Source organism: Doryrhamphus excisus, chromosome 7 (assembly GCF_030265055.1).
Source record: "Doryrhamphus excisus isolate RoL2022-K1 chromosome 7, RoL_Dexc_1.0, whole genome shotgun sequence".
Classification (NCBI taxonomy): domain Eukaryota; kingdom Metazoa; phylum Chordata; class Actinopteri; order Syngnathiformes; family Syngnathidae; genus Doryrhamphus; species Doryrhamphus excisus.
In genome coordinates this window covers 4,624,723-4,637,114 of record NC_080472.1, presented here as the reverse complement: position 1 = coordinate 4,637,114, position 12,392 = coordinate 4,624,723, and positions in this window count along the sequence as shown.

The window sequence follows — 12,392 nt, the reverse complement described above, 5'->3', positions numbered from 1 at the left end:
AGGTTTTTAATTTGGTGATTTTGACAAAAAACGTAAGGGGTTAGTATGTCGTTTTTTTCATTTTTTCAACTTGCTTTTAATGCACTTTTCTGGTCAAAAATAAAATGGAAACCTCACACACACTCAAAAGGGGCCCCAGAAGCACCCAAAAAGGGCATAAAATGCCAGGTTTTTAATTTGGTGATTTTTGAAAAAAACGTAAGGGGTTAGTATGTCGTTTTTTTCCTTTTTTTCAACTTGCTTTTAATGCACTTTTCTGGTCAAAAATAAAAAGGAAACCTCACACACACTCATCAGGGGCCCCAGAAGCACCCAAAAATGGCATAAAATGCCAGGTTTTTAATTTGGTGATTTTTGAAAAAAACGAAAGGGGTTAGTATGTCGTTTTTTCATTTCTTTCAACTTGCTTTTAATGCACGTTTCTGGTCAAAAATAAAAAGGAAACCTCACACACACTCAACAGGGGCCCCAGAAGCACCCAAAAATGGCATAAAATGCCAGGTTTTTAATTTCTTGATTTTTGACAAAAAACGTAAGAGGTTAGTATGTCGTTTTTTTCATTTTTTTCAACTTGCTTTTAATGCACTTTTCTGGTCAAAAATAAAGGGGAAACCTCACACACACTCAACAGGGGCCCCAGAAGCACCCAAAAAGGGCATAAAATGCCAGGTTTTTAATTTGGTGATTTTTGACAAAAAACGTAAGAGGTTAGTATGTCGTTTTTTTCATCTTTTTCAACTTGCTTTTAATGCACTTTTCTGGTCAAAAATAAGGAGGAAACCTCACACACACTCAGCAAGGGGCCCCAGAAGCACCCAAAAATTGCATAAAAACACAGCTTTTTAATTTGGTGATTTTTGAAAAAAACGTAAGGGGTTAGTATGTCGTTTTTTTCATTTTTTTCAACTTGCTTTTAATGCACTTTTCTGGTCAAAAATAAAGGGGAAACCTCACACACACACTCAACAGGGGCCACAGAAGAACCCAAAAATGGCATAAAATGCCAGGTTTTTAATTTCTTGATTTTTGACAAAAAACGTAAGGGGTTAGTATGTCGTTTTTTTTCATTTTTTCAACTTGCTTTTAATGCACGTTTCTGGTCAAAAATAAAAAGGAAACCTCACACACACTCAACAGGGGCCCCAGAAGCACCCAAAAATGGCATAAAATGCCAGGTTTTTAATTTCTTGATTTTTGACAAAAAACGTAAGGGGTTAGTATGTCGTTTTTTTCATTTTTTTCAACTTGCTTTTAATGCACTTTTCTGGTCAAAATTAAAAAGGAAACCTCACACACACTCAACAGGGGCCCCAGAAGCACCCAAAAATGGCATAAAATGCCAGGTTTTTAATTTCTTGATTTTTGACAAAAAACGTAAGAGGTTAGTATGTCGTTTTTTTCATTTTTTTCAACTTGCTTTTAATGCACTTTTCTGGTCAAAAATAAAGGGGAAACCTCACACACACTCAACAGGGGCCACAGAAGAACCCAAAAATTGCATAAAATGCCAGGTTTTTAATTTCTTGATTTTTGACAAAAAACGTAAGGGGTTAGTATGTCGTTTTTTTCATTTTTTTCAACTTGCTTTTAATGCACTTTTCTGGTCAAAAATAAGGAGGAAACCTCACACACACTCAACAGGGGCCCCAGAAGCACCCAAAAAGGGCATAAAATGCCAGGTTTTTAATTTGGTGATTTTTGACAAAAAACGTAAGGGGTTAGTATGTCGTTTTTTTTCATTTTTTCAACTTGCTTTTAATGCACGTTTCTGGTCAAAAATAAAAAGGAAACCTCACACACACTCAACAGGGGCCCCAGAAGCACCCAAAAATGGCATAAAATGCCAGGTTTTTAATTTCTTGATTTTTGACAAAAAACGTAAGGGGTTAGTATGTCGTTTTTTTCATTTTTTTCAACTTGCTTTTAATGCACTTTTCTGGTCAAAATTAAAAAGGAAACCTCACACACACTCAACAGGGGCCACAGAAGAACCCAAAAAGGGCATGAAATGCAAGGTTTTTAATTTGTTGATTTTTGACAAAAAACGTAAGGGGTTAGTATGTCGTTTTTTTTTCATTTTTTTCCAACTTGCTTTTAATGCACTTTTCTGGTCAAAAATAAAAAGGAAACCTCACACACACTCAACAGGGGCCCCAGAAGCACCCAAAAATGGCATAAAATGCCAGGTTTTTAATTTCTTGATTTTTGACAAAAAACGTAAGGGGTTAGTATGTCGTTTTTTTCATTTTTTTCAACTTGCTTTTAATGCACTTTTCTGGTCAAAATTAAAAAGGAAACCACACACACACTCAACAGGGGCCCCAGAAGCACCCAAAAATGGCATAAAATGCCAGGTTTTTAATTTCTTGATTTTTGAAAAAAACGTAAGGGGTTAGTATGTCGTTTTTTCATTTTTTTCAACTTGCTTTTAATGCACTTTTCTGGTCAAAAATAAGGAGGAAACCTCACACACACTCAACAGGGGCCACAGAAGAACCCAAAAAGGGCATGAAACGCAAGGTTTTTAATTTGTTGATTTTTGACAAAAAACGTAAGGGGTTAGTACGTCGTTTTTTTTTCATTTTTTTCAACTTGCTTTTAATGCACTTTTCTGGTCAAAAATAAGGAGGAAACCTCACACACACTCAACAGGGGCCCCAGAAGCACCCAAAAAGGGCATAAAATGCCAGGTATTTAATTTGGTAATTTTTGACAAAAAACGTAAGAGGTTAGTATGTCGTTTTTTTCATTTTTTTCAACTTGCATTTAATGCACTTTTCTGGTCAAAAATAAGGAGGAAACGTCACACACACACATCAGGGGCCTGAGAAGCACCCAAAAAGGGCATAAAATGCCAGGTTTTTAATTTGTTGATTTTGACAAAAAACGTAAGGGGTTAGTATGTCGTTTTTTTCATTTTTTCAACTTGCTTTTAATGCACTTTTCTGGTCAAAAATAAAATGGAAACCTCACACACACTCAAAAGGGGCCCCAGAAGCACCCAAAAAGGGCATAAAATGCCAGGTTTTTAATTTGGTGATTTTGACAAAAAACGTAAGGGGTTAGTATGTCGTTTTTTTCATTTTTTCAACTTGCTTTTAATGCACTTTTCTGGTCAAAAATAAAAAGGAAACCTCACACACACTCAAAAGGGGCCCCAGAAGCACCCAAAAAGGGCATAAAATACCAGGTTTTTAATTTGGTGATTTTTGAAAAAAACGTAAGGGGTTAGTATGTCGTTTTTTTCATTTTTTTCAACTTGCATTTAATGCACTTTTCTGGTCAAAAATAAGGAGGAAACGTCACACACACACATCAGGGGCCTGAGAAGCACCCAAAAATGGCATAAAATGCCAGGTTTTAATTTGGTAATTTTTGACAAAAAACGTAAGGGTTTAGTATGTTGTTTTTTTTTCATTTTTTTCAAGTTGCTTTTAATGCACTTTTCTTGTCAAAAATAAGGAGGAAACGTCACACACACTCAACAGGGGCCCCAGAAGCACCCAAAAATGGCATAAAATGCCAGGTTTTTAATTTGGTGATTTTGACAAAAAACGTAAGGGGTTAGTATGTCGTTTTTTTCATTTTTTCAACTTGCTTCTAATGCACTTTTCTGGTCAAAAATAAGGAGGAAACCTCACACACACACATCAGGGGCCTGAGAAGCACCCAAAAACGGCATAAAATGCCAGGTTTTAATTTGGTGATTTTTGACAAAAAACGTAAGGGGTTAGTATGTTGTTTTTTTTCAATTTTTTTCAAGTTGCTTTTAATGCACTTTTCTTGTCAAAAATAAGGAGGAAACGTCACACACACTCAACAGGGGCCCCAGAAGCACCCAAAAAGGGCATAAAATGCCAGGTTTTTAATTTGTCGATTTTGACAAAAAACGTAAGGGGTTAGTATGTCGTTTTTTTCATTTTTTCAACTTGCTTTTAATGCACTTTTCTGGTCAAAAATAAAATGGAAACCTCACACACACTCAAAAGGGGCCCCAGAAGCACCCAAAAAGGGCATAAAATGCCAGGTTTTTAATTTGGTAATTTTGACAAAAAACGTAAGGGGTTAGTATGTCGTTTTTTTCATTTTTTCAACTTGCTTTTAATGCACTTTTCTGGTCAAAAATAAAATGGAAACCTCACACACACTCAAAAGGGGCCCCAGAAGCACCCAAAAAGGGCATAAAATGCCAGGTTTTTAATTTGGTGATTTTTGAAAAAAACGTAAGGGGTTAGTATGTCGTTTTTTTCCTTTTTTTCAACTTGCTTTTAATGCACTTTTCTGGTCAAAAATAAAAAGGAAACCTCACACACACTCATCAGGGGCCCCAGAAGCACCCAAAAATGGCATAAAATGCCAGGTTTTTAATTTGGTGATTTTTGAAAAAAACGTAAGGGTTAGTATGTCGTTTTTTTCATTTTTTTCAACTTGCTTTTAATGCACTTTTCTGGTCAAAAATAAAAAGGAAACCTCACACACAGTCGACAGGGGCCCCAGAAGCACCCAAAAAGGGCATAAATTACCAGGTTTTTAATTTGGTGATTTTTGAAAAAAACGAAAGGGGTTAGTATGTCGTTTTTTCATTTCTTTCAACTTGCTTTTAATGCACGTTTCTGGTCAAAAATAAAAAGGAAACCTCACACACACTCAACAGGGGCCCCAGAAGCACCCAAAAATGGCATAAAATGCCAGGTTTTTAATTTCTTGATTTTTGACAAAAAACGTAAGGGGTTAGTATGTCGTTTTTTTCATTTTTTTCAACTTGCTTTTAATGCACTTTTCTGGTCAAAATTAAAAAGGAAACCTCACACACACTCAACAGGGGCCCCAGAAGCACCCAAAAATGGCATAAAATGCCAGGTTTTTAATTTCTTGATTTTTGAAAAAAACGTAAGGGGTTAGTATGTCGTTTTTTCATTTTTTTCAACTTGCTTTTAATGCACTTTTCTGGTCAAAAATAAGGAGGAAACCTCACACACACTCAACAGGGGCCCCAGAAGCACCCAAAAAGGGCATAAAATGCCAGGTTTTTAATTTGGTGATTTTTGAAAAAAACGTAAGGGGTTAGTATGTCGTTTTTTTTCATTTTTTTCAACTTGCTTTTAATGCACTTTTCTGGTCAAAATTAAAAAGGAAACCTTACACACTCAGCAAGGGGCCCCAGAAGCACCCAAAAATTGTATTAAAACACAGCTTTTTAATTTGGTGATTTTTGAAAAAAATGTAAGGGGTTAGTATGTCGTTTTTTTCATTTTTTTCAACTTGCTTTTAATGCACTTTTCTGGTCAAAAATAAGGAGGAAACCTCACACACGCTCAGCAAGGGGCCCCAGAAGCACCCAAAAATTGCATAAAAACACAGCTTTTTAATTTGGTGATTTTTGAAAAAAACGTAAGGGGTTAGTATGTCGTTTTTTTCATTTTTTTCAACTTGCTTTTAATGCACTTTTCTGGTCAAAAATAAAGGGGAAACCTCACACACACTCAACAGGGGCCTGAGAAGCACCCGAAAACGGCATAAAATGCCAGATTTTTAATTTGGTGATTTTTGACAAAAAACGTAAGGGGTTAGTATGTCGTTTTTTTCATTTTTTTCAACTTGCTTTTAATGCACTTTTCTGGTCAAAAATAAGGAGGAAACCTCACACACACTCAACAGGGGCCCCAGAAACACCCAAAAAGGGCATAAAATGCCAGGTTTTTAATTTGGTGATTTTTGACAAAAAACGTAAGGGGTTAGTATGTCGTTTTTTTCATTTTTTTAACTTGCTTTTAATGCACTTTTCTGGTCAAAAATAAGGAGGAAACCTCACACACACTCAACAGGGGCCCCAGAAGCACCCAAAAAGGGCATAAAATGCCAGGTTTTTAATTTGGTGATTTTTGACAAAAAACGTAAGAGGTTAGTATGTCGTTTTTTTCATTTTTTTCAACTTGCTTTTAATGCACTTTTCAGGTCAAAAATAAGGAGGAAACCTCACACACACTCAGCAAGGGGCCCCAGAAGCACCCAAAAATTGCATAAAAACACAGCTTTTTAATTTGGTGATTTTTGAAAAAAACGTAACGGGTTAGTATGTCGTTTTTTTCATTTTTTTCAACTTGCTTTTAATGCACTTTTCTGGTCAAAAATAAAGGGGAAACCTCACACACACTCAACAGGGGCCACAGAAGAACCCAAAAATGGCATAAAATTCAGGTTTTTAATTTCTTGATTTTTGACAAAAAACGTAATGGGTTAGTATGTCGTTTTTTTTCATTTTTTCAACTTGCTTTTAATGCACGTTTCTTGTCAAAAATAAAAAGGAAACCTCACACACACTCAACAGGGGCCCCAGAAGCACCCAAAAATGGCATAAAATGCCAGGTTTTTAATTTCTTGATTTTTAACAAAAAACCTAAGGGGTTAGTATGTCGTTTTTTTAATTTTTTTCAACTTGCTTTAATGCACTTTTCTGGTCAAAAATAAAGGGGAAACCTCACACACACTCAACAGGGGCCACAGAAGAACCCAAAAATGGCATAAAATGCCAGGTTTTTAATTTCTTGATTTTTGACAAAAAACGTAAGGGGTTAGTATGTCGTTTTTTTCATTTTTTTCAACTTGCTTTTAATGCACTTTTCTTGTCAAAAATAAGGAGGAAACGTCACACACACTCAACAGGGGCCCCAGAAGCACCCAAAAATGGCATAAAATGCCAGGTTTTTAATTTGTTGATTTTGACAAAAAACGTAAGGGGTTAGTATGTCGTTTTTTTCATTTTTTCAACATGCTTTTAATGCACTTTTCTGGTCAAAAATAAGGAGGAAACCTCACACACACTCAGCAAGGGGCCCCAGAAGCACCCAAAAATTGCATAAAAACACAGCTTTTTAATTTGGTGATTTTTGAAAAAAACGTAAGGGGTTAGTATGTCGTTTTTTTCATTTTTTTCAACTTGCTTTTAATGCACTTTTCTGGTCAAAAATAAAGGGGAAACCTCACACACACTCAACAGGGGCCACAGAAGAACCCAAAAATGGCATAAAATGCCAGGTTTTTAATTTCTTGATTTTTGACAAAAAACGTAAGGGGTTAGTATGTCGTTTTTTTTCATTTTTTCAACTTGCTTTTAATGCACGTTTCTGGTCAAAAATAAAAAGGAAACCTCACACACACTCAACAGGGGCCCCAGAAGCACCCAAAAATGGCATAAAATGCCAGGTTTTTAATTTCTTGATTTTTGAAAAAAACGTAAGGGGTTAGTATGTCGTTTTTTCATTTTTTTCAACTTGCTTTTAATGCACTTTTCTGGTCAAAATTAAAAAGGAAACCTCACACACACTCAACAGGGGCCCCAGAAGCACCCAAAAATTGCATAAAAACACAGCTTTTTAATTTGGTGATTTTTGACAAAAAACGTAAGGGGTTAGTATGTCGTTTTTTTCATTTTTTCAACTTGCTTTTAATGCACTTTTCTGGTCAAAAATAAAAAGGAAACCTCACACACACTCATCAGGGGCCCCAGAAGCAACCAAAAATGGCATAAAATGCCAGGTTTTTAATTTGGTGATTTTTGAAAAAAACGTAAGGGGTTAGTATGTTGTTTTTTTTCCATTTTTTTCAAGTTGCTTTTAATGCACTTTTCTTGTCAAAAATAAGGAGGAAACGTCACACACACTCAACAGGGGCCCCAGAAGCACCCAAAAATGGCATAAAATGCCAGGTTTTTAATTTGGTGATTTTTTATGTCGTTTTTTTCATTTTTTTCAACTTGCATTTAATGCACTTTTCTGGTCAAAAATAAAAAGGAAACCTCACACACACTCATCAGGGGCCCCAGAAGCACCCAAAAATGGCATAAAATGCCAGGTTTTTAATTTGGTGATTTTTGAAAAAAACGTAAGGGGTTAGTATGTCGTTTTTTTCATTTTTTTCAACTTGCTTTTAATGCACTTTTCTGGTCAAAAATAAAAAGGAAACCTCACACACAGTCGACAGGGGCCCCAGAAGCCCCCAAAAAGGGCATAAATTACCAGGTTTTTAATTTGGTGATTTTTGAAAAAAACGAAAGGGGTTAGTATGTCGTTTTTTCATTTCTTTCAACTTGCTTTTAATGCACTTTTCTGGTCAAAAATAAAATGGAAACCTCACACACAGTCGACAGGGGCCCCAGAAGCACCCAAAAAGGGCATAAAATGCCAGGTTTTTAATTTGTTGATTTTTGACAAAAAACTTAAGGGGTTAGTATGTCGTTTTTTTCATTTTTTTCAACTTGCATTTAATGCACTTTTCTGGTCAAAAATAAGGAGGAAACCTCACACACACACTCAACAGGGGCCCCAGAAGCACCCAAAAATGGCATAAAATGCCAGGTTTTTAATTTGTCGATTTTTGACAAAAAACGTAAGGGGTTAGTATGTCGTTTTTTTTCATTTTTTTCAACTTGCTTTTAATGCACTTTTCTGGTCAAAAATAAAATGGAAACCTCACACACACTCAACAGGGGCCCCAGAAGCACCAAAAAAGGGCATAAAATGCCAGGTTTTTAATTTGGTGATTTTTGAAAAAAACGTAAGGGGTTAGTATGTTGTTTTTTCCCATTTTTTTCAAGTTGCTTTTAATGCACTTTTCTGGTCAAAAATAAGGAGGAAACGTCACACACACTCAACAGGGGCCCCAAAAGCACCCAAAAATGGCATAAAATGCCAGGTTTTTAATTTGTCGATTTTTGACAAAAAACGTAAGGGGTTAGTATGTCGTTTTTTTCATTTTTTTCAAAAATAAAAAGGAAACCTCACACACAATCGACAGGGGCCCCAGAAACACACAAAAAGGGCATAAAATGCCCGGTTTTTAATTTGTTGATTTTTTATATCGTTTTTTTCATTTTTTCAACTTGCTTCTAATGCACTTTTCTGGTCAAAACTAAAGGGGAAACCTCACACACACTCAACAGGGGCCACAGAAGAACCCGAAAATGGCATAAAATGCCAGGTTTTTAATTTGGTGATTTTTGAAAAAAACGTAAGGGGTTAGCATTTCGTTTTTTTTTTCATTTTTTTTTAACTTGCTTTTAATGCACTTTTCTGGTCAAAAATAAGGAGGAAACCTCACACACACTCAACAGGGGCCCCAGAAGCACACAAAAAGGGCATAAAATGCCCGGTTTTCAATTTGTTGATTTTTGACAAAAAACGTAAGGGGTTAATGTCGTTTTTTTCATTTTTTTCAACTTGCTTTTAATGCACTTTTCTGGTCAAAAATAAGGAGGAAACCTCACACACACTCATCAGGGGCCCCAGAAGCACCCAAAAATGGCAAAAAATGCCAGGTTTTTAATTTGGTGATTTTTGAAAAAAACGTAAGGGGTTAGTATGTCATTTTTTTTCTTTTTTTTCAACTTGCTTTTAATGCACGTTTCTGGTCAAAAATAAAACGGAAACCTCACACACACTCAACAGGGGCCCCAGAAGCACCCAAAAATGGCATGAAATGCCAGGTTTTTAATTTGTTGATTTTTGACAAAAAACGTAAGGGGTTAGTATGTCGTTTTTTTCATTTTTTTCAACTTGCTTTTAATGCACTTTTCTGGTCAAAAATAAGGAGGAAACCTCACACACACTCATCAGGGGCCCCAGAAGCACCCAAAAATGGCATAAAATGCCAGGTTTTTAATTTGGTGATTTTTGAAAAAAACGTAAGGGGTTAGTATGTCGTTTTTTTCATTTTTTTCAACTTGCTTTTAATGCACTTTTCTGGTCAAAAATAAGGAGGAAACCTCACACACATTCCTCAACAGGGGCCCCAGAAGCACCCAAAAAGGGCATAAAATGCCAGGTTTTTAATTTGTTGATTTTTGACAAAAAACATAAGGGGTAAGTATGTCGTTTTTTTCATATTTTTCAACTTGCTTTTAATGCACTTTTCTGGTCAAAAATAAAATGGAAACCTCACACACACTCAACAGGGGCCCCAGAAGCACCCAAAAATGGCATAAAATGCCAGGTTTTTAATTTGTTGATTTTTGACAAAAAACGTATGTCGTTTTTTTCATTTTTTCAACTTGCTTTTAATGCACTTTTCTGGTCAAAAATAAAAAGGAAATCTCACACATACTCAGCAAGTGCCCCAGAAGCATCCAAAAATGGCATAAAATGCCCGGTTTTTAATTTGTTGATTTTTGACAAAAAACGTAAGGGGTTAGGATGTCGTTTTTTTCATTTTTTTCAACTTGCTTTTAATGCACTTTTCTGGTCAAAAATAAAAAGGAAACGTCACACACACTCAACAGGGGCCCCAGAAGCACAGAAAAAGGGCATAAAATGCCCGGTTTTCAATTTGTTGATATTTGACAAAAAACGTAAGGGAGTATGTCGTTTTTTTTTCATTTTTTTCAACTTGCTTTTAATGCACTTTTCTGGTCAAAATTAAAAAGGAAACCTCACACACACTCAACAGGGGCCCCAGAAGCACCCAAAAATGGCATAAAATGCCAGGTTTTTAATTTCTTGATTTTTGAAAAAAACGTAAGGGGTTAGTATGTCGTTTTTTCATTTTTTTCAACTTGCTTTTAATGCACTTTTCTGGTCAAAAATAAGGAGGAAACCTCACACACACTCAACAGGGGCCACAGAAGAACCCAAAAAGGGCATGAAACGCAAAGTTTTTAATTTGTTGATTTTTGACAAAAAACGTAAGGGGTTAGTATGTCGTTTTTTTCATTTTTTCAACTTGCTTTTAATGCACTTTTCTGGTCAAAAATAAAATGGAAACCTCACACACACTCAAAAGGGGCCCCAGAAGCACCCAAAAAGGGCATAAAATGCCAGGTTTTTAATTTGGTGATTTTTGAAAAAAACGTAAGGGGTTAGTATGTCGTTTTTTTCCTTTTTTTCAACTTGCTTTTAATGCACTTTTCTGGTCAAAAATAAAAAGGAAACCTCACACACAATCGACAGGGGCCCTAGAAGCACCCAAAAATGGCATAAAATGCCAGGTTTTTAATTTGGTGATTTTTGAAAAAAACGTAAGGGGTTAGTATGTCGTTTTTTTCATTTTTTTCAACTTGCATTTAATGCACTTTTCTGGTCAAAAATAAGGAGGAAACGTCACACACACACATCAGGGGCCTGAGAAGCACCCAAAAACGGCATAAAATGCCAGGTTTTAATTTGGTGATTTTTGACAAAAAACGTAAGGGGTTAGTATGTTGTTTTTTTCCCATTTTTTTCAAGTTGCTTTTAATGCACTTTTCTTGTCAAAAATAAGGAGGAAACGTCACACACACTCAACAGGGGCCCCAGAAGCACCCAAAAATGGCATAAAATGCCAGGTTTTTAATTTGGTGATTTTGACAAAAAACGTAAGGGGTTAGTATGTCGTTTTTTTCATTTTTTCAACTTGCTTCTAATGCACTTTTCTGGTCAAAAATAAGGAGGAAACGTCACACACACACATCAGGGGCCTGAGAAGCACCCAAAAACGGCATAAAATGCCAGGTTTTAATTTGGTGATTTTTGACAAAAAACGTAAGGGGTTAGTATGTTGTTTTTTTTCCATTTTTTTCAAGTTGCTTTTAATGCACTTTTCTTGTCAAAAATAAGGAGGAAACGTCACACACACTCAACAGGGGCCCCAGAAGCACCCAAAAAAGGCATAAAATGCCTGGTTTTTAATTTGTTGATTTTTGACAAAAAACGTAAGGGGTTAGTATGTCATTTTTTTTTCATTTTTTTCAACTTGCTTTTAATGCATGTTTCTGGTCAAAAATAAAACGGAAACCTCACACACACTCAACAGGGGCCCCAGAAGCACCCAAAAATGGCATGAAATGCCAGGTTTTTAATTTGGTGATTTTTGAAAAAAACGTAAGGGGTTAGTATGTCGTTTTTTTCATTTTTTTCAACTTGCATTTAATGCACTTTTCTGGTCAAAAATAAGGAGGAAACGTCACACACACACATCAGGGGCCTGAGAAGCACCCAAAAATGGCATAAAATGCCAGGTTTTTAATTTGGTGATTTTGACAAAAAACGTAAGGGGTTAGTATGTCGTTTTTTTCATTTTTTCAACTTGCTTCTAATGCACTTTTCTGGTCAAAAATAAGGAGGAAACCTCACACACACACATCAGGGGCCTGAGAAGCACCCAAAAACGGCATAAAATGCCAGGTTTTAATTTGGTGATTTTTGACAAAAAACGTAAGGGGTTAGTATGTTGTTTTTTTTCCATTTTTTTCAAGTTGCTTTTAATGCACTTTTCTTGTCAAAAATAAGGAGGAAACGTCACACACACTCAACAGGGGCCCCAGAAGCACCCAAAAAAGGCATAAAATGCCTGGTTTTTAATTTGTTGATTTTTGACAAAAAACGTAAGGGGTTAGTATGTCATTTTTTTTCATTTTTTTCAAC